The 18797-nt window shown below is 40.5% G+C and overlaps 1 long non-coding RNA gene across 1 annotated transcript; it reads right to left on the minus strand.

Annotated features, from left to right (window-relative positions):
• Positions 1-99: 99 nt before the first annotated feature.
• Positions 100-17971, minus strand: LOC129462887 (uncharacterized). Its single transcript, XR_008650985.2, has 4 exons — positions 17847-17971; positions 17422-17541; positions 16309-16410; positions 100-2435 (listed from the first exon to the last, which is right to left on the minus strand). It is a non-coding gene; the product is annotated as an uncharacterized lncRNA (long non-coding RNA).
• Between the last annotated feature and the right edge of the window lie 826 nt (positions 17972-18797).

Raw genomic sequence — 18797 nt, forward strand, 5'->3', positions numbered from 1 at the left:
TATTCTCTGAAAACCATGAAATTAAATTAGAAACCAACAACACCAGACACAAAAGCACCAGACATTAGTAAATCAAATAATACAGTTTCACTAAATGCATTATAATACACTTTTAAAAATTTGTTATAATAATTCATGAGTCAAAGGAGAAATCACAAGAGAAAATATAAAATATTACAAACCAAATAATAATGTAAATAGAACATATCATAACTTGTGAAATGCTATTAAAATAGTCCTTAGAACACTACTTAAAAGTAAAAAGAAAATAAACTACTGATGCATACAATAGCATGAATGAATACCACAGACATTATCCTTTGTGAAAAAGTCAGACACTACTAGTGAGTACATTCTGTATGTTCTCAGTTATATGAAATTCTAGAACAGGCAAAACTAGCCTAAGATGAAAAACAAAAGCAGAGCAATGACTGCCTCAGAAATAAAGAGACATTAACTAGGAAAAGACACATGGATCTTGCTAGGGAGATGAAACGCTCTATGTTGTGATACAGTCATTTGTTACACAGGTGTATCCATATGTCAAAAGTGTACAGCTAAGATTTGTGCATTTCAGTTATGTAAATGTTATCTTAAAAACTGTAAAAAAAAGGATGAGAATATTCAAGTGGGGGATGGGAAGGAGGTGAGGCATAAATGAAACAAGAACAGCAGAGTGTCGATAGTTGAAGCTAGGTAATGGTACTTCAGGGTTTATTACATGATTCTGCCATTCCTTCTGCTTTAAGGATACATGTCTTTAGTTGCAAAAGGAGAAACTGCTCTAATATCTCAAATATTGTACTACCACTAGATTATGAGCAGTTTGAGAACATAAACTTTTTTTTTTTTTGAGGCAGGATCTCACACTGTTGCCCAGGCTATAGTACCATAGTGTGATCACCTCATTGCAGCCTCAGCCTCCCACACTAAAGCAATCCTCCCACCTCAACCTCTCAAATAGCTGGGCCTACAGGTGTGTGCCACCATGCCTAGCCAATTCTTAAGAAATTATTATTTGTAGAGACAAGGTCTTGCGATATTGCCCAGGCTAGTCTCGAATTCCTGGGCTCAAGCTATCCTCCAGCCTTGGCCTCCTAAAATGCTGGGGCTATAGGCATGAGCCACCACAACCAGCCCTGAACCATCTTACCCATGTTTTGTGCTCAGTACCAAGAACACTAAAGGACTGCCCAACCAACTAATGACCCTTTAGTGGTAGGAATATACCTGTACCTGCCCCAATTTCAGATATGAAGCACCTAGGTTCCAAAGCATTTTTTTGTCTTTAACGCCTTTCTGGTGACTCCAAAATTATACATTGAAGTAATTAATTAGACTCTCCCTTTGCTCAAAACACCATTTAAATTTAAACTGTCCTATTGTATGCTCAACTTGCATGCTGAAAGCATTTTAGGTTAGTAGTTAGGAGATTGGGATCCTTGTTCTGACTGTGCCACTACAGAGCTGTGAGAACTTCAGCAAGTTCTTTCATCTCTGTGGTCTGAATGGAAAATGAGGGAGTGAGACTAAATGATTTCCCAGATCCCTTTCAGCTCTCAGTCTGGATGCCTCTATGTAGGGCGCTTTTGATTTCGCTGTCTGTGATGGACTCCTGTTCCTGTTCCTGAAGAGCTTTAGAATAGTTCTGTCCTGGAGAACAGAGCTCCTTTTAGTCCAAATGCAAATAATGAACATGAGCATGAGCATAAATGAGCAGCTGCTGTCTATTCACCCCACTGGACTGTGGCAAAGTGCTAAGAAGGCAAGGACATTCTGGTGTGATTACAGAATAAGACACTGAAGATTTCACAATGAAAAATAATTAGTGTAACAGTTATGTATTGAGGTGTGGCAAAACACCCCAAAAGTTAGTGTCTTTAAACAACAACCATTTTATTTGCTTACAATTCTATGAGTTGGCATTTGGTTTAGATTTAGCTAGAAGGTTCTTCTGGTCTTGCCTAGAGTCACTCACAAATTGCAGTCGTCTAAAAGCTCACCTAGGCAGCGTGGTCTAAAACAGCCTAACTTGCATATCTGAATGTTGGTATTGCCTGTCATGTCGTCTGTGTGTCTTCAACAGGCTAATCGAAGCTCCCTCATTTGACAACAGCATACCCACAGGGTTAGACTCCTTGAGCATAGCCTTGAATGTTGAAGGCTGCATTTCATTTCTCTGCATTCTATTGGTCAAGCAAGTTACAAGCCCAGCCCAGATTCAAGGGGGAGGAGAAACAGTCTCCACCAATTGACAGGAGAAGTTGGCAGAGTCACACTGCAAGGAGAAGTGGTTAGGGGACAGGAGGGATTTTGCAAACATCTTTGTGAGCAATCGGCCACACTCAATTACAGCATGAAGAAGTTGCCCAGTAAACACTTGTCCGAAGGATACATGTCCTTAGTTGCAAAGGCTTCGGGGGTTATTTCCTTTCCTAGAAGAGAGGAACAATGACACAGATCAAATGTCTTACTAATGGAAAATCAATTGAGTCACCGTTGAGTACAAATTCTGGTATACACCAGGGAGGGTGTGGGCAGGGGGCAGGATTTGGTTTTGGTTTGCAGTAGCTTTTTCATTCTCCCTTGCTCCATGGATATAAAACATACTGACATGGAATGTCGACCCCATAATAACATCTTTAAAATAACAGTTACGTTTCTATAAGAGAAATACTAGAGGTGAGATTGTTACTTTCTTATCTTCATAAGTAAACAAAAAAATCTGTCAAATCAATTCAATAAATATGTATATAATGTCTATTTGGTGCCAGGAACACAGTCCCTGAAAATAAAAATTACACTGAAAAAAGGTGTGTACCTCTTTCCCCGTGTCTGGCCCAGCCCAACCCAGGAGCCTTCATTAGACTGTTGACATGCAGAATATTTCTTACCATTCTTACTGTTGCATCCTCAAGAATTACAACCACCAGCATTGGCTGCTTCAGCTACTCCACTTTTCAGATGAAAAGTTGTGAGCAAGACTTAAGCAGCAATTTGCTTTGAATGGTTGTGGCACATTTGCACATACTGTTTCTTCTGAGCAAAATGACTTTGTCCTCTTTTCCGCCTGATTTCCTCTTCCAATGCATTCTTCAAGTCTTAGTCCAGTGCTTCCTCTCTGAAACTACACCCTAACCCGGCCTGCTGGTTGGTCATCTATTTTCCAGGCTCTTAGTAACCCTGGGCATATCTCCATATACACCCATCACACCTGCTATTACTATTGGTTGATGTGTCCATCTCTCCCAGGACTTTGAGCTCCTGCGACTGAGAACAGATATAGCTTCATATTTATCTCTATAACTCTAGATAAATTATCCATAAATGTTTGATAAATGATTTAAGGAATGACTGGAAGAAAAAGCAAATGAATAACAAGCCAAAGAGCAGTAGACAGCTTATGCTAACACTTTGAAGCTTACAGTGCAAATTGAACTCTGCCTCTCCTCTCAACGACTGAATCTATTCCACTTTGTTTCTGCCTCCCTCACTTTCTTATTCTAACAGATCTGAAGCAAATTTTAAAATCTATAATTAACTTTTTTTACATTACCCTCAAGGGATCATAGATCAATGACTTTCTAGAAAAAGAAAGATCCCCATTCTTACCTTTGCATAATCTCTTTTTTAAAAAAACAAGAGATTACATTTCATGTTCAAATGCCTAAATTATCTCTTCTTAGGCCACACAGCAGTATTATCTCCCATTTTGACAATTGCCATTGGGTTTACTTCAATTGAAATGAAACATACTTTCATTGTAATTCTGCAAGCACACTGATGAAGCTGTTTTCAATCAAGTACTAAAACTTATCTAGGGACAGTTATGCTTAGCTAAACCTTTGGAATGTGCTAAGTCATGGTTAAGTTGTGCTAAGGGAAAGAATGCTGGGGAACTTATGCCAGTCTCTCAAGATGGCAGCCACAAAGCAGGCATTAGAGCCATAGAACTGAGGTAACTGACCCCAAGTTCAGTTATCACTAGTAAATGGGTCAAAACAGTCAAAACAACCAAAAAATTGATAAATTTCCATGGAGCAAAGGGGAACAACAATCCCACTACAAATTTCCAATGATCAGATTTTCTTTCAAATAATAATATGGTAGCATGAAGAGCTAATGCCTTTGACAATCTAACAAAGAAAGTCCCTGAACTCCTTGGGGGAGACCTTATTGCACTCTTCTTTATGTCATCATCATCAAACATGACAGCTACACTCACTCATACAACATTCAATGCCTGATAAATATTTGTATTTCATATAGGAGCATGTGTGTCAGAAATTATTTGGAACCTAAGTCCAATAGACACAGCTCATTAAATTATAAAATGTGGAGCAAAGTGTGTTGGATGCTTTAAGAGCTTATATATACATGCAGAAATGAAAAGCAATGAAGAAGACAGAAAACCACATGGAACCAAATAAAAGGAAACAGTAAAGTTTCAAAGTGGTGCTTACTAGGTGTAATCTTTCTGAGGTTCCTCTGAGCAACTACCAGTTTCATTCAATTTGATCTTCCCTGGTACAGTAATAAATAACGCCCGGAGTTCCTTATAAGGGTGGTTCTCAAACCTCACTAATTATCTTAACTATCTAAGGTTTTTATTTTGACATGGTCTTACTCTGTTGCCCAGGTTGGAGTACAGTGGTGTGATCACAGCTCACTGCAGCCTCCAACCCCTGGGCTCAAGTGACCCTCCCATCTCAGTCTCCCAAATCACTGGGACTATTGGTGTGAACTATCATACCCGGGTCCTAAAATATTTTTTAAATGTAAAGATTTCCAGCCCCATTTCAGACCCACTAAATGAGAGTCTCCTAAGGAGGGGCCAGGAATCTGTATTTTTAAATATCTCCAGGTAATTCTAGTGATCAGCCACTCAGCTAATACCAGTGATTTTTAAAAAGAAAAAAAATTGTAAGATATACTGCTAGGGGCTGAATTGTGTTCCCCTAAAATTCACATGTTGAAATTCTAACCTCCAATACCTTAGAATGTGACTGTGTTTGGAGACAGGGTTCTAAAGAGCTAATTAAGTTAAAATGAGGCGATTAAAGTGGGCCCTAATCCAATATGACTGGTGACCTTATAAGCAGAGAAAATTAGGACACAGAGCGATACAGTGGGAAGGTTGTATGAAAACAGGGAGAAGGTAGCCATCTGCAAGCCAAGAAGAAACGCCTCAGAAGAAACCAACCCTGTCGGAATCTTGATAATGGGCTTCCAACCTCCAGAACTCAGAAAGTAAAATTCTGTTGTTTAAGCCATTCAGTCTGCAGTACTTGGTTATCGCAGTCCTAGCAGACTAATACATGTACCTTCATGGTTAATGATATGGTTTTGTTTTGTGTCCCTACCCAAATCTCATCATGAATTGTAATCCCCATAATCCCCACATGTCATGGCAGGACCACGTGGAGGTGATTGGATCATAGGGGAGGTTTCCCCCATGCTGTTCTCCTGATAGTAAGTGAATTATGATGAGATCTGATGGTTTTATAAGCATCTGGCATTTTCCCTGCTTGCACTCACTCCATCCTGATGCCCTGTGAAGAAGGTGCCTGTTTCTCCTTTGCCTTCCGCCATGATCATAAGTTTCCTGAGGCCTATCCAGCAATGCAGAACTGTGAGTCAACCAAACCTCTTTCTTTTACAGATTACCCAGTCTATGGTATTTCTTCATAGCAATGTGAGAACAGACTAATACAGTTAACTGGCACATCTGAAAAGCAAGGAAACATTGTGAAGGATGACCTGTGTGATAAAGAGACATTAACTTATATCCCAAAGGGAAAATAGTCCCTAAATGAATGGCTGATTAATTGTTACATTTTACTTCTAACTTCAATGGGGAGAGAAGCTGCTGAAGGAGAAGGGAAAGAGAGAAAAGAGTCTGAAAGTGAAAGGGAATAACAAGTTGCTGGTAAAATGAGAGAAAGGAGCAACATTCAGGAAAATGGAAACCATATCCCTTAAGGAATGAACTATAATACAATGACATTCTGAGGAAACAGCCTCCCCAGGAAAACAATGAAAAGTAATGCCCAGGAGCACCTTCAGAAGTCCTGGGAAATTTTGTCTGAGTCTTTCCTTGCCAGAGGGAAAAGTTTTCTTTCTTTCACTTATTTCATCAACAACCATTTATAGGCTGCCTCCTACATCTTAGACACTAGGCTACAGCCTGGCTGTGCAAAGATGATCAACACAGGAGCTGTGCTATCTAAGAATGTCAGTCTAGAAAAAGGAGTTCTCTTTAAAAGCCTCCCTAAAGGTCCAATCCCAAGACACACTTAAACCTCCTTTAGAGATCTTAGGTTCTTCAATTCTTTATCTCTTTATACAGCCCCCAGGTTCCCAGGCAGGAAATCCACAGCCAATTCCTGTTCCTAAGCACCCAGGAGGCAGGTGTGTTTCCAATTACTATGCTCTCTTTGGGCTATAATTAGGAAAAGTACCTCTCTGATATTTTGACTCTAGCACAGGGCCAGGCACATAGTAAGTACTCAATAAATATTTCTGGAATTAATTAATGCCTTAATCAAATCTATCAATCCTAGAAGCCCTCGTGGTGAGTCTGGTACACCTTCCCCTCCCCTGCTCCCTAGATCTTTCCCAGAATCAGCTTTGCCTTTTTGGAATCTCCCAGAAGAAGCTTCCTAAGGTAGTGTTGAGGAAATATAATTAAAAGCAAAATCCCCTCCCAGCCCAGAAACCCTCTCCACAAACATAATCGAGAAAGAAAACAATTTAACTATTGAATAAACTTTAAACCAGAATGTAACGCATATCACAAACAATTCACTGGAGAGATTGCAATGGTGAAAAGAAATCTTTCATAGAGCAAAGTGGATATAATCCATTACATTCATGTTTTCAAGAAAAAAATCCCAAAGTTTATTGTATCATTATAACTAGAGGTAGGGGTTTGCTATTTCAAGTCAGGGGAGAGTTGAAATTAGGCCCATTTTCTCCCAGGAAACTGAGAGATGAGGCCTTATCTTTTTTGCTGATTACATTTCAAGAAGATGAGGAAACATGAGGAAGTGTGTCAACCAATGTTGCCACAAGTCCATGAGGAAATATTCTTGAGTTGTGTCAACCAAAGAATCATGAGGTGAACTTTATTTCTTATAAAAGGTGGGCCGGGCGCAGTGGCTCACGCTTGTAATCCCAGCACTTTGGGAGGCCGAGGCGGGCGGATCACGAGGTCAGGAGATCGAGACCACGGTGAAACCCCGTCTCTACTAAAAATACAAAAAAATTAGCCGGGCGTAGTGGCGGGAGCCTGTAGTCCCAGCTACTCGGAGAGGCTGAGGCAGGAGAATGGCGTGAACCCGCGGAGCTTGCAGTGAGCCGAGATTGCACCACTGCACTCCAGCCTGGGCGACAGAGCGAGACTCCGTCTCAAAAAATAAAAAAAATTAAAAAAATAAATAAATAAATAAATAAAAAATAAAAGGTTGCAGCCTCCAGGGTAACAATCCACAGTCTAGAAAGCATAACCTCCAGTAGAAGCAGAGAGGAAATGGTGACACAGGAATTTAGGCCAAATGGGTTGGCTAAGCATACATATTCATCAGATTATAGGAGGAGCAATAAATATTCATGAAAGAGGGCATGCATGCATGCATGCATGCATAGTAAACTAACATGCATGTCCCATACATCCCACGTTCAGTTTATGGTGGACACTTAACATTTAAATGCATTAAAATTAGGCTATACACATTATAAGGTGAAATGGAGGACACAGAAGCATCTGGTGCATAGACTCCATCAACTGGCCAAAACCAGTTCGTGGTTAGTGGTCTCTTATCAGGAAAAAATGCTGGTTGATTGTTGGGTCAAAACTGCAAAAATGGAGGGGAGTCCACTGAGTCTTTTGAAATGGCTGGTTTCTGTTAAATCCTTAGGAAAGAAGGTTTAATGGCAGCTACTGAGGGAGAAAGTATAATGAAGCATATCCAACGCCCCCCATAATGGGCCAAAACTCAGTTTTTAAGGCTTCTCTGGGGTCTCCTTGGCTAAGAGGGGGTGGATTCAGTCAGTTGGAGGGTTTAGGATTTTATTTGTATTTCTCAGGTGTAAAACTCAGAAGATGTTTATTTAGCACTTGACCTTAATAGTGGCAAGGCAATCCAGTCCTCCTGGAACACCATACTCATCAGCATCTCTTTGAGACTGGCCTACCCTCTGAACAGGAATGCACAGAAGCTGCCCGCTGGGACTGCAGGTGCTCTGTTAGCCAGGTCTCCTGGCCATGGCACTGTGCTCTAAGGCCAACTCTTGGGACAGAAAGGTGAAACCTCTTTCTGTAAACCTATTTGGTAAACCCTTTGACCTTGAACATTAAGCATCAAGACACTCAAAGCACAGACTTTGAAATTACACAGACCTCTGCTAAAATCCAGACTACTTCATGTGTGTTGTCTGATCTTGAGCTAATTGGTTGGTTAATTTTTCCAAGACTCAATGTCCTTGTCTATAATAGGGAGATAATATCTTCCACAGAGAGCACAGCTGAAGAGTTGTTAAGTGCTCTTATTACTATAATTGAAGCAAGAAAGTAAAGAAGTTTGGTGCATACACTCTGAACCCAAATGCCTGGCTTTCATCCCAGATCCACTTTTGGCAAAATCACTTTTCCTCTTCCTTAGCTTCCTCTAAGTAAAGTTGTTTAAAAGAATTGCTAGCCCACATAAGAATTTAATAAATGTTGGCTATTATTTTATTTTTTTCGCCTTTATCTCCATTTTGCCAATGGAGATCGGAGAATTGTTTCAAGTCTCTTTCATTTTTTAAACTAAGTAGAATCCTTTGAATTGCAAGGTCCATAGGCAAATTATTATCCAGATTAAATTCATTTAAAAGCAAAGGGAAATAATTTGAAAACCTAAAGAAGCATGAAATTCCAAATTGCAGTGGAGAGAAGGCCTCTGGTTATTATCCCTGTTTAATACTTATTGTCTTCCCTCTTTATCTTTTTCTTTTCTTGGCAGTTTCTGAATTAAAAGAGAAAGGCTTAGCCTTTCTTGTCTATTTAATACTTATTTAACAATTTACATGGCTTTTAAGAACCAACTACATCCTCAGCAGGAGAGTTACTCTAATTGCTCTCCAAATGTGTAACAGTCATCATTGTTTTCTGTTACTAGGCTAAGATCAGATCTGGGGACAAAGTTCAGTTAAATAAATCACCCTAATCAAATCAACTCTAACAACTGATAAACTAGCATATTAGGTAGAGTATTTTTAAAGATCTACATTGATTGATCAAATGCAAACTATTTATCTTTGTTTAAGCTAAATATAAATCAAAGTTCTAATGCCCTTTATAGTGTCTACTGAGACAGAAATGAACTGTCTTTCCATCTCAAAATAATGCAGCATCCTAGACTTAATCATGATTAAAATTGTCTCCAGATTTGATGTGGGTAAATAATAAGTCAGATCACGGCAAAAGGGTGCAGCAGATGAATAATGAATATCATTTTTGGCACTATAGTCCAACAGAAGACTGTTTAATCTTTCACTTTTCAGCCAGCTATGTTTACATTCACTTTCCAGGATTGGCCCCATATAGATTTGGATCCTATATCTGCCATTTACTAGCTATGTCAATTTGAGCCAACCAATTAAGCTCTCTGGCCTCAGATTTCTATTCTATAAACTATGGATGATGATACCTTTCTCAGATGGTTATTATTTGGGGGATTAAATATGATAGTGTGTGTAAACTGTGTTCCCAATCATTGTGCCCACTTTAGTCCTATATAACCTGTATAACTCATAGCCCCACTTCAGCAAACATTGTTTCCCTTCCCTCTACCTCCCCCTCCAGATAAATGCTCTATTTGTCAGCCCCAGACCACAGATCCAGTGCTATCTCCCCAACTCTGTAGAAAAGTAATTTAATTCCAACTCACTCTTCGGATCCTCACTTTATCCTACTTCCTCCTGTCAATCTAAAAGGAAGAAGCTAAGGCAAAATTAATACAGAGAGTTTAAAATCAGTGGAATTTCTATACACCAACAACATCCAAGCTGAGAGCCAAATCAAGAATACAATCACATTCACAATAGCCACAAAAAGAACAAAATACCTAGGAATACAGCTAACCAGGGAGATGAAAGATCTCTACAAGAATTACAAAACGCTTCTCAAAGAAATCAGAGATGTCACAAACAAATGAAAAAACATGCCATGCTCATGAATAGAAAGAATCAACATTGTTAAAATGGCCAGACTACCGAAAGCAATTTATAGATTCAATGTGATTCCTATCAAACTACCAATGACATTCTTCACAGAATTAGCAAAAGCAATTTTTTTTGAGACAGGCTCTTACTGTGTCACCTAGGCTGAAGTACAGTGGTGCAATTGGCTCACTACAGCCTCGACCTCCCAAGCGCAATCGATCCTCCCACTTCAGCCTCCTGAATAGCTTAGACTACAAGCACACACCACTATGCCCAGCTAATTTTTGTATTTTTTGTAGAGATGGGGTTTTACCATGTTGCCCAGTCTGGTCTCAAACTCCTGGGTTCAAGTGATCCACCCACCTCAGCCTCCCAAAGTGTTGGGATTAAGGGCATGAGCCACCATACTCAGCCAGAAAAAGCAATTTTAAAATTTGTATGGAACCAAAAAAGGGCTCAGATAGCCAAAGCAATCTTCAGCAAAAAGAACAAAGTTGGAAGCATCACGTTATCCAACTTCAAACTATACTACAAGGCTATAATCAAAACAGCATGGTACTGGTACAAAAACAGACACATAGACCAGTGGAACAGAATAGAGACTGCAAAAATAATGCTACACACCTACAACCATCTTATCTTCAACAGTCAACAAAAACAAGCAATGGGGAAAGCAGTCCCTACTCAATAAATGGTGCTGGGATAACTGGCTAGTCATATGCAGAAGATTAAAACTGGACCCCCTTCCTTACATCATATACAAAAATCAATTCAAGATGGATTAAAGACTTATATGTAAAACCCAAAACTATCAAAACCCTAGAAGATAACCTAGGCAATATCATTCTGGACATAGGCCCTGGCAAAGATTTCATAACAAAGATACAAAAAGCAATTCCAACAGAAACAAAAATTGACAAATGAGGCCTAACTAAAGAGCTTCTACACAGCAAAAGAAACTATCAATGGAGTAAACAGACAACCTACAGAGTGGAAGAAAATATTTGCAAACTATGCATTTGACAAAGGTCTAATATCCGGAATACATAAGGAATATGAATGAATTTACAAGCAGAAAACAACCCCATTAAAAAGTGGGCAAAGAATATGAACGGTTTTCAAAGAAAGACATATATGCAGCCATGAAAAAGATGCTCAAAATAACTAAATATTGGAGAATGCAAATCAAAACTACAATGAGATACCATCTCACACTAGTCAGAATGGCTATTTTTAAAAAGTAAAAAAATAACAGGTACTGGCAAGGTTGTAGAGAAGAGAGAATTCTTATACACTGCTGGTGGGAATGTAAATTGGTTCAGCCATTGTGGAAAGCAATGTGGCAATTTCTCAAAGAACTTAAAACAGAAGTACCATTCAACTCAGCAATTCCATTACTGAGTATATACCCAAAGGAATATAAATAATTCTACCATAAAGATACATGCATGCAAATGTTCATCACAGTAATATTCACAATAGCAAAGACGTGAAATCAACCTAAGTGCCTATCAATGGCAGATTAGATAAAGAAAATGTGGTACAAATAAACTATGGAATACTATACAGCCATAAATAGGGACAAGATCATGTCCTTTAGAGCAACATGAATAGAGCTGCAAGCTGTTATCCTAAGCAAACTAATGCAGGAACAGAAAGCCAAATACCACATGTTTTCACTTATAAGTGGGATCTAAACATTGAGAACATGGACACAAAGAAGAGCACAACAGACACTGAGGCCTACCTGAGGGTGGAGGGTGAAGGGTGAGAGGAGGGAGAAGATTAAAAAACCACCTATCAGGGACTATGCTTATCACCTGAGTGATGAAATAGTCTGTACACCAAACCCCTGTGACACACAATTTACCCATATAACAAACCCGCACATGTACCCCTAAACAGAAATAAAAGTAAAAAAAAAAAGAAAGAAAGAAAAGGAAAGGAAAGGGAAAAAAAAAAGTAGAGAGTTTATCTGGGCCAAGCTTGAGGACTGCAATCCAGGAGCACAGTTTCAAATTGCCCTGAGTATACACTCTGATTAGCAGCAGTTACAAGTGGATTTTTAAAGGGAAAGAAGAGGCAGTTCCAGAGTTGTTTACCAAGGATTCACATTCTAATGACATTATTGACTGGCTACGCATTGTTAAGCTGTAGAGTGTCGGTTATAGTGTCCTGGGTGGCATTATTAGGCTAATTTGTAGTTACTTGTGGCAATAACAAGCAGTTTCAAAAGCTGAAAACATAGCTCAAAAAAGAGGAGTGTAGGACGTGATTGCTGTTTTATTTTAATGCCTCTCTGGGCCTGATAATTTCAATGGACTCACATAATTTTCTTATTCCATTGTCCTGTTTTTTCCAAACTGAAACTATCTCCCCTTTCTTTGAATCCCTCTATAGCTGTCATTTTTGTACGATTCATAATACAGGCCATGTTCTGCTAGTGGTCCATTTTTCTTAGTCTCTTCTGTCTCTATTACTAGATCTTTGAGAGTTTCACTGGTCTAGCATGGTGCCTTAGTCACAGTTCGTCTGCCTCTGAGTTCCTCTGAAAGCAAACCCCAAGGCAACCCTGGGTTAGGTAGTTTATTGGGAACATGATCCCAGGAAGTGCAAGTGGGGAGATCAAGGCAAAGAAGGGAGGAATGCCAATAGTGTGTGCATCAGTGAGTTGATGGCCACTGTGGGCAGATGAAGACCCTATGGGAAGCATCCTTCAGAACTGTTCCACCAAGGGATACAGAAGCTGCAGTATTTATTCACAAACTCTCATACCTCATTGATTAAGTGTTGCCCCTGGAGCATCCATTTCCACCATTGCCAGCAGCCCTGCGCATGGCTGAGGGAGCTCTTTTTGTTGCAGGGAGAGAAACAGAGAGCCATGCACAGGTAAGAGGGGAATCTACCAGTGCACCCTAGAGCTCTCTGCTGTAGCTGCAGGTGAACTCAGGGTTGGTTATCCATGCCATCTACTGTAGAGTTCAATAAAAATCTAGTTAGCATTGAATGATTGGAAAAAATAAATATTTCAGAAACACTGCTTATTTCTCAACACAAAGTCACATATCTGGAAGAGTTACACCTATTTCTTTTTGTACCACTATTCTATTTAACCCGTTTACTACATAGTGTTTAAGGACCAATTCTGGAATGTTCTAGAATACAGATCATGGCTATTTTGCTCCCTGGTTCTGTTTGGGAGACTGTCGAAGTCCCTGGGTATTGCTGTAAAAGACAAAAGGCAATGTAGCAAATAGCTATCAAGAAGCTTTCTCAAACATTTCTCAAATATTCTTTACAAAACATGCAGTGACTTGTCCAGGTTTAAATAGTAAGTCAGTCCTCAGGCTGGAAAAACAACTTGGAATTCGTCAAGTTTTCCAAAAGCCCAATCAAGAAATGCAGGTAATTAAACACTCACACAGCCCACATCCGGGACCCTCCACCTAACTAACCATTCCATCTGTGCTTCTATCGTGTTTTCTTTACTCCTGCAAATACCATGACTTTATGTTTCCACAGAGCTGTTATTCCAGGAGAACCACGGGTAGTACAAACAACTCTGTGATTCTAAATAACTTCTATTTGTCCCTCACTGCTTTTCCCAAACACCGTGGGTGGTAAAAGTAAAGGCCCATAATTTTAATGCCAACATGTAATATTTTTAATCAGGCTACAGAATTCACACAGGAATTTCTTGGGGGAATGGCGACCTTTGCATCTTACATTTTTCCACATTAATAATGATAAGATTAGCCTAAAATCAACTAATAAAAAAGGTAAGAGCAGTAATAGAAGCCAGAATTGCTTATTAATTCTTATCAATTCCAGTCATGTTGTTTTGCAATGTCTTTAACACCTTAAATTAGAGCAAACTTTTCCAGATCAGGCTCAGAGTCTTCAATGAAGCATTAAAATTTGGCCAGAGCTTAGTGCAGAGCCCTACTGAGAAAGAGGCCTTAATAAACAGGAACAACTCTGGGAAGATTGTGTATATTCTCAAGACTGACAACTAAACCAAAAATGACAATCTCCATGAGCAACTGTTCCAGGACAAAATAAAGGTCTGAAAAGTTTCCTTGGGATTAAAATTTTTAATTGTTCCTGTCTGAAATGTTTCTTTCAAAAAAAAAAAAAAAAACCTGGATTAGGGCACTAAGCTTTATTTAGGTAAACTGTGATCTCCTACGAATTTTATTCACAAATATAAAACTGCCTGAGTAGCGCCAAATATTCTCAGTACCCAAGTTTTACAACTACCTTCCAAGAACAGAATTTTCAAAGCCACATGAAAACCGGAAGCTCAGGCCTTTTTGTTGTGTACATTTTTAAGAAGCAGAAGTCAGAGGGAGGAGGACCTGAGAGCACAAAGAGAGAAAAACAAAAACAAAGTTTAGTACCAGATGCAGGCTCAGCAAGGCCTGAGCGCTATCCAAGTGGGAGTTTTGAGTGATCCTCGGCAACTGTGAGGACCTTTGAAAGGTTTAAAAATACAAATTGTGGCCACTAAAAAGAAATACATTCACAGCTGCTTCAGGAAGAAAATAGTATATATTGCACTGAATAGAGTCAGACCCTTACACACAGCAGACTTTCACCTTGTGGGTCCTTTTTCCATTTCCTCGGGGGCAAACAGGAAGTCATTTCTATCCTTGCTCTCAAAGTGGTTGCAGCCTAGCTGGGGACTGAACTGAAACATACAGGAAAAGAAAGTGAACCTCTCCAAACAATCCCAGCCTGGAGGACTTCCAGACTAGACACACCTAGAGGGAAGGGGCCGAGTCAGTTGCTCACCCAGACTTTCCAGTCTCTGAGGGAGCCTGGCTCCCCTTAATTGCCAGTTAACAGAGAACCATTTCCCTACCAATGAGGACCCTAGTGTGCATGTCATGAGAGTTTTCTTTTGACAGTGCAGTGTAAGTGCTAAATAAACAACTACTTTTATTCATTCTTATTACTATTTGTATTTGCTTCCTTCGTTAGCAGTATCTTCCTAGAGGAAGAACTTCCTGGAGGTTAGGAAAATGCCCTGTGACTCCCACCTGGAACTGAAATCCACTTTCCTACTGTTGTAAATAGAACTTAGGGGATACTGAATACTAATTAAATGTTATTATTTACCATCAGACTACAACTATAACAGATAACGTTCTTTGAGACACTGAAACCAGAATTCCTGACAAGGTCAACGTTACAGCTGGTTGGCAGACAAACAGGAAACATTTGGAGCCACGTCCTTGATTATTAGTGTCTACCAATGGTTAATAGGAACCAGATTGGTGAAATAGGCAACATGTGCTCAAAGTCACCCAGAGGAGGGGACAACACAGAGGCTGAAACCCAGGCCCCACCCTGCCCCAGGACAAAACCCTGCTTCTGTGACTACAACCACAGCCTTAGTTTTCTTTGCATGAAAAAGCCTCTAGGGGCCAAGGCCATGATCCATGGGGCTGTGCTGCTTACAGGAGGAAACTTTCTCTAGTTCGTCTGTCCTGAGAAGGCACAGATAATTAGGTGAACCTGGCTCAAGCCTCCCAATTGCACCATCTTGAATGAGCCTTGTATCCTCTCTGTGAAAGATGTAACATCCTCAAGATACCTTCATTTGCTCTAGCTTCTGTACAGGGGTTCCACTGTAGGCCAACCCAGAAGCAAGATCTACCCCTCTTATTTTCCGCAGGAAGAAAGCCAGTCTCATGAGCACATCATGATCATGGTTGTTGGGTTGAAGATGAGTGACCTTGGGGGTGAGGGTACTTCCCACAGGACAACCCAGGGCCCAGCTCTCCTGTTTTTCTTGCAGAGCCAGCCCCATACCTGGGCCCTGGTCTCCAAAAGCCCTAGCCCAGCCATCACCCTGTCCACTGCACACAGCAACTTTGGGAAGGCCTGTCCAGCCCTGTCCTCCTCGGCCTGCTTCTCTCCCATGGGCCAGCCCTTGTCCTTTCCAGTCCTTTCCAGAATTCTAGTGAATAAGATGTCTCCACAAAATAAATAATTCAGTAAGCACCTGGCGCACAGCTGGCACTTACTAAATATTGGTGGAATATGCAAGGGAGGGAATGAATACATGAACAATTGGAGCCTCGTCATGTGTATTACCTAAGAAAGCTGAATTCCAGGTTGAGGTGGAATCGAGTGTTTCTGCAGCCTGTTTCAAAATGGACAAGTCAGCACAAGGCGTCTGGCTCCTCAGCAAACTTCCTAATCATAGGAAATAAAAGGTTATATGGCACAGAGGTTACCTACAGGCTGGAATGTTTTCTAAACAAAAGAATAAAACACCATGCCTGTGAAGGAAAAGCAAACTAGAGCCAGGAGCCAGGGAAGGGTCCTTGGTAAAGAAGACTAGAGCGTCATGCCTTTGACAAGGAAAGAGATGGCCAGCAGACCAGATGCCTGTCACTGAAGTAAGTCCCCTTCCTGCTTCACTAGACCCCCATGGTCAGCCTTGTAACAAGGCACAGAGACGTGGCTTTAGCTGTGAATCATCACATTCAAGGAATGTACATCTCCAACTCCAAAAAGAGCCTGCCTCCCTGACTTCACTGAACAGCAAGTCTCTGCTTTCCTCAAAGTCTCAGCCTGGGCAGGAACAAGCTATTCTCACACCTCCAATTGCAGCCCCTAAAACATCATCTCTAACTCTTGGCCCAAAGAGAAATGGTAAAAATATCCACTTCACACCGTAAAACTGTTTGCCAGAAAGAATAGAGTTTTACCCACCCTTCATTAAGTATGTTTTCAAATGTTACTCTTTCCCTCTCTGCTGGGTATGAGTGAATCACATCCTCAGGAAATACGACTGGGTATGTAAATTAGCACTCTGGAACGTCTTAAGACATGAAGTTAGTTCAGCTGACTCCCTGGTTTTATGTGGCTTTGAAATGAACATTTAAAGCCTTTAAACAGGTATGACCTGTTACTAATTCAAGGTGGGTAATGTTGGTGCTCAGGTGTTTGTCCAGATAAAAGACAAATCAGCTTAATGTAAAGCCCTTACTCCACGGTTTTGACACACATGCTGTTGCCTAAATAAATGAATCTTGCAGACCACTTCTAAGGCTGGTGAATGAAGTCAAAGCAGGTGGGGACCCAGCTTTAGGAAATAGCATGGCTTATGTTACTCTTAAACTACTTTCGTTTTAAAAGAAAGATAATAGGGACCTAACAAAGAAAGGCTGTGTGTCCTTAGAGCACCTTTTATCAATGTACCAGGAAAAAGAGGTTAAGAACTCTGAATCTGGAGGTTGTCAGGCCTCTGAGCCCAAGCTAAGCCATCATATCCCCTGTGACCTGACGTATACATCCAGATGGCCTGAAGCAACTGAAGATCTACAAAAGAAGTGAAAATAGCCTTAACTGATGACTTTCCACCATCCTGATTTGTTTCTGCCCCACCCTAACTGACCAATGTACTTTGTAATCTCCCCCACCCTTAAGAAAGTTCTTTGTAATTCTCCCCACGCTTGAGAATGTACTTTGTGAGATCCACCCCCTGCCCACAAAACAGTGCTCCTAACTCCACCGCCTGTCCCAAAACATGTAAGAACTAATGATAATCCCACCACCCTTGGCTGACTCTCTTTTCGGACTCAGACCGCCTGCACCCAAGTGAAATAAACAGTCTTGTTGCTCACACAAAACCTGTTTGGTGGTCTCTTCACACAGACGTTCATGACAGAGGTAACTTTAAGAGAAGGAACAATATAATCCTTATATGTTCAAGCTATTTGCTCCTGTGTTCCAGCCTTGATGGAAGAATTGGGCATCACTGTGGGGGCAGTGAGTCAAGCTGGCTGGCAGTGCTTCAGGAAATCGGGTGTGAGGCCTGTCTATGCTATGCAAATAAATAATACTCCCAGACAGAGGCAGGATTTTTATTCAAACTTCCGGAATTTGTATGAATCTTAGACCTAAAAATGATGGGCAATGAAGCTGAGTCGCAGTATAATCTGAGTGGATCCTATAAACTCAGTTACTTCACTCTGTCTTTTGTTTGTATCAGCCCAGAGAGATCTTACTGCAAACCTAGCTGAAGGGCTCTCAGAAACCAGAACACAGGAGCTCGTTTGTGCTTCCAAGTTGATGGAAGGGAATCACAGGTGTCAGTCCTGATTGAACGCAGAGAAAACTCACACCAAGTTACAAGAGGAAATTTCATTTGTTTCTCTAAGATAAAACAATACATCCCTCCAGACGCTAATTTATAAAATGTCATTGTACTCAATGTTTTTTCAGTCCTATTCAAGCTTGTGGCTATGAATTCAAAATAAACAGGGCTGATCTGTGGAGCCACAAAGCTTTGCAGAGAAAAACAAACATCAGTTATTGTTAAGGGAAAAACCACACACATCTTTGCCTCAAATCAGAAGAAGGGTGAGGCTAAAAGCCAAGTGGTTTAACATTTGAAAACTTCCTTTTTCTAAGGGCGCATTTGTCTTAATAAGTTAATGCTTGATATGCCTGTGCAAAGTCCAGGATGGACAGCTGCCCCAACTCTAACCAGACAATGTCTCCTCTGTGTCCCAACCCTGATTCTGAGTTGGGGAAATCTGGGAGCTGGGGAAGCCCTGCGCTGTGCAGACAAC

This window comes from Symphalangus syndactylus, chromosome 2, assembly GCF_028878055.3.
Source record: "Symphalangus syndactylus isolate Jambi chromosome 2, NHGRI_mSymSyn1-v2.1_pri, whole genome shotgun sequence".
Lineage (NCBI taxonomy): Eukaryota > Metazoa > Chordata > Mammalia > Primates > Hylobatidae > Symphalangus > Symphalangus syndactylus.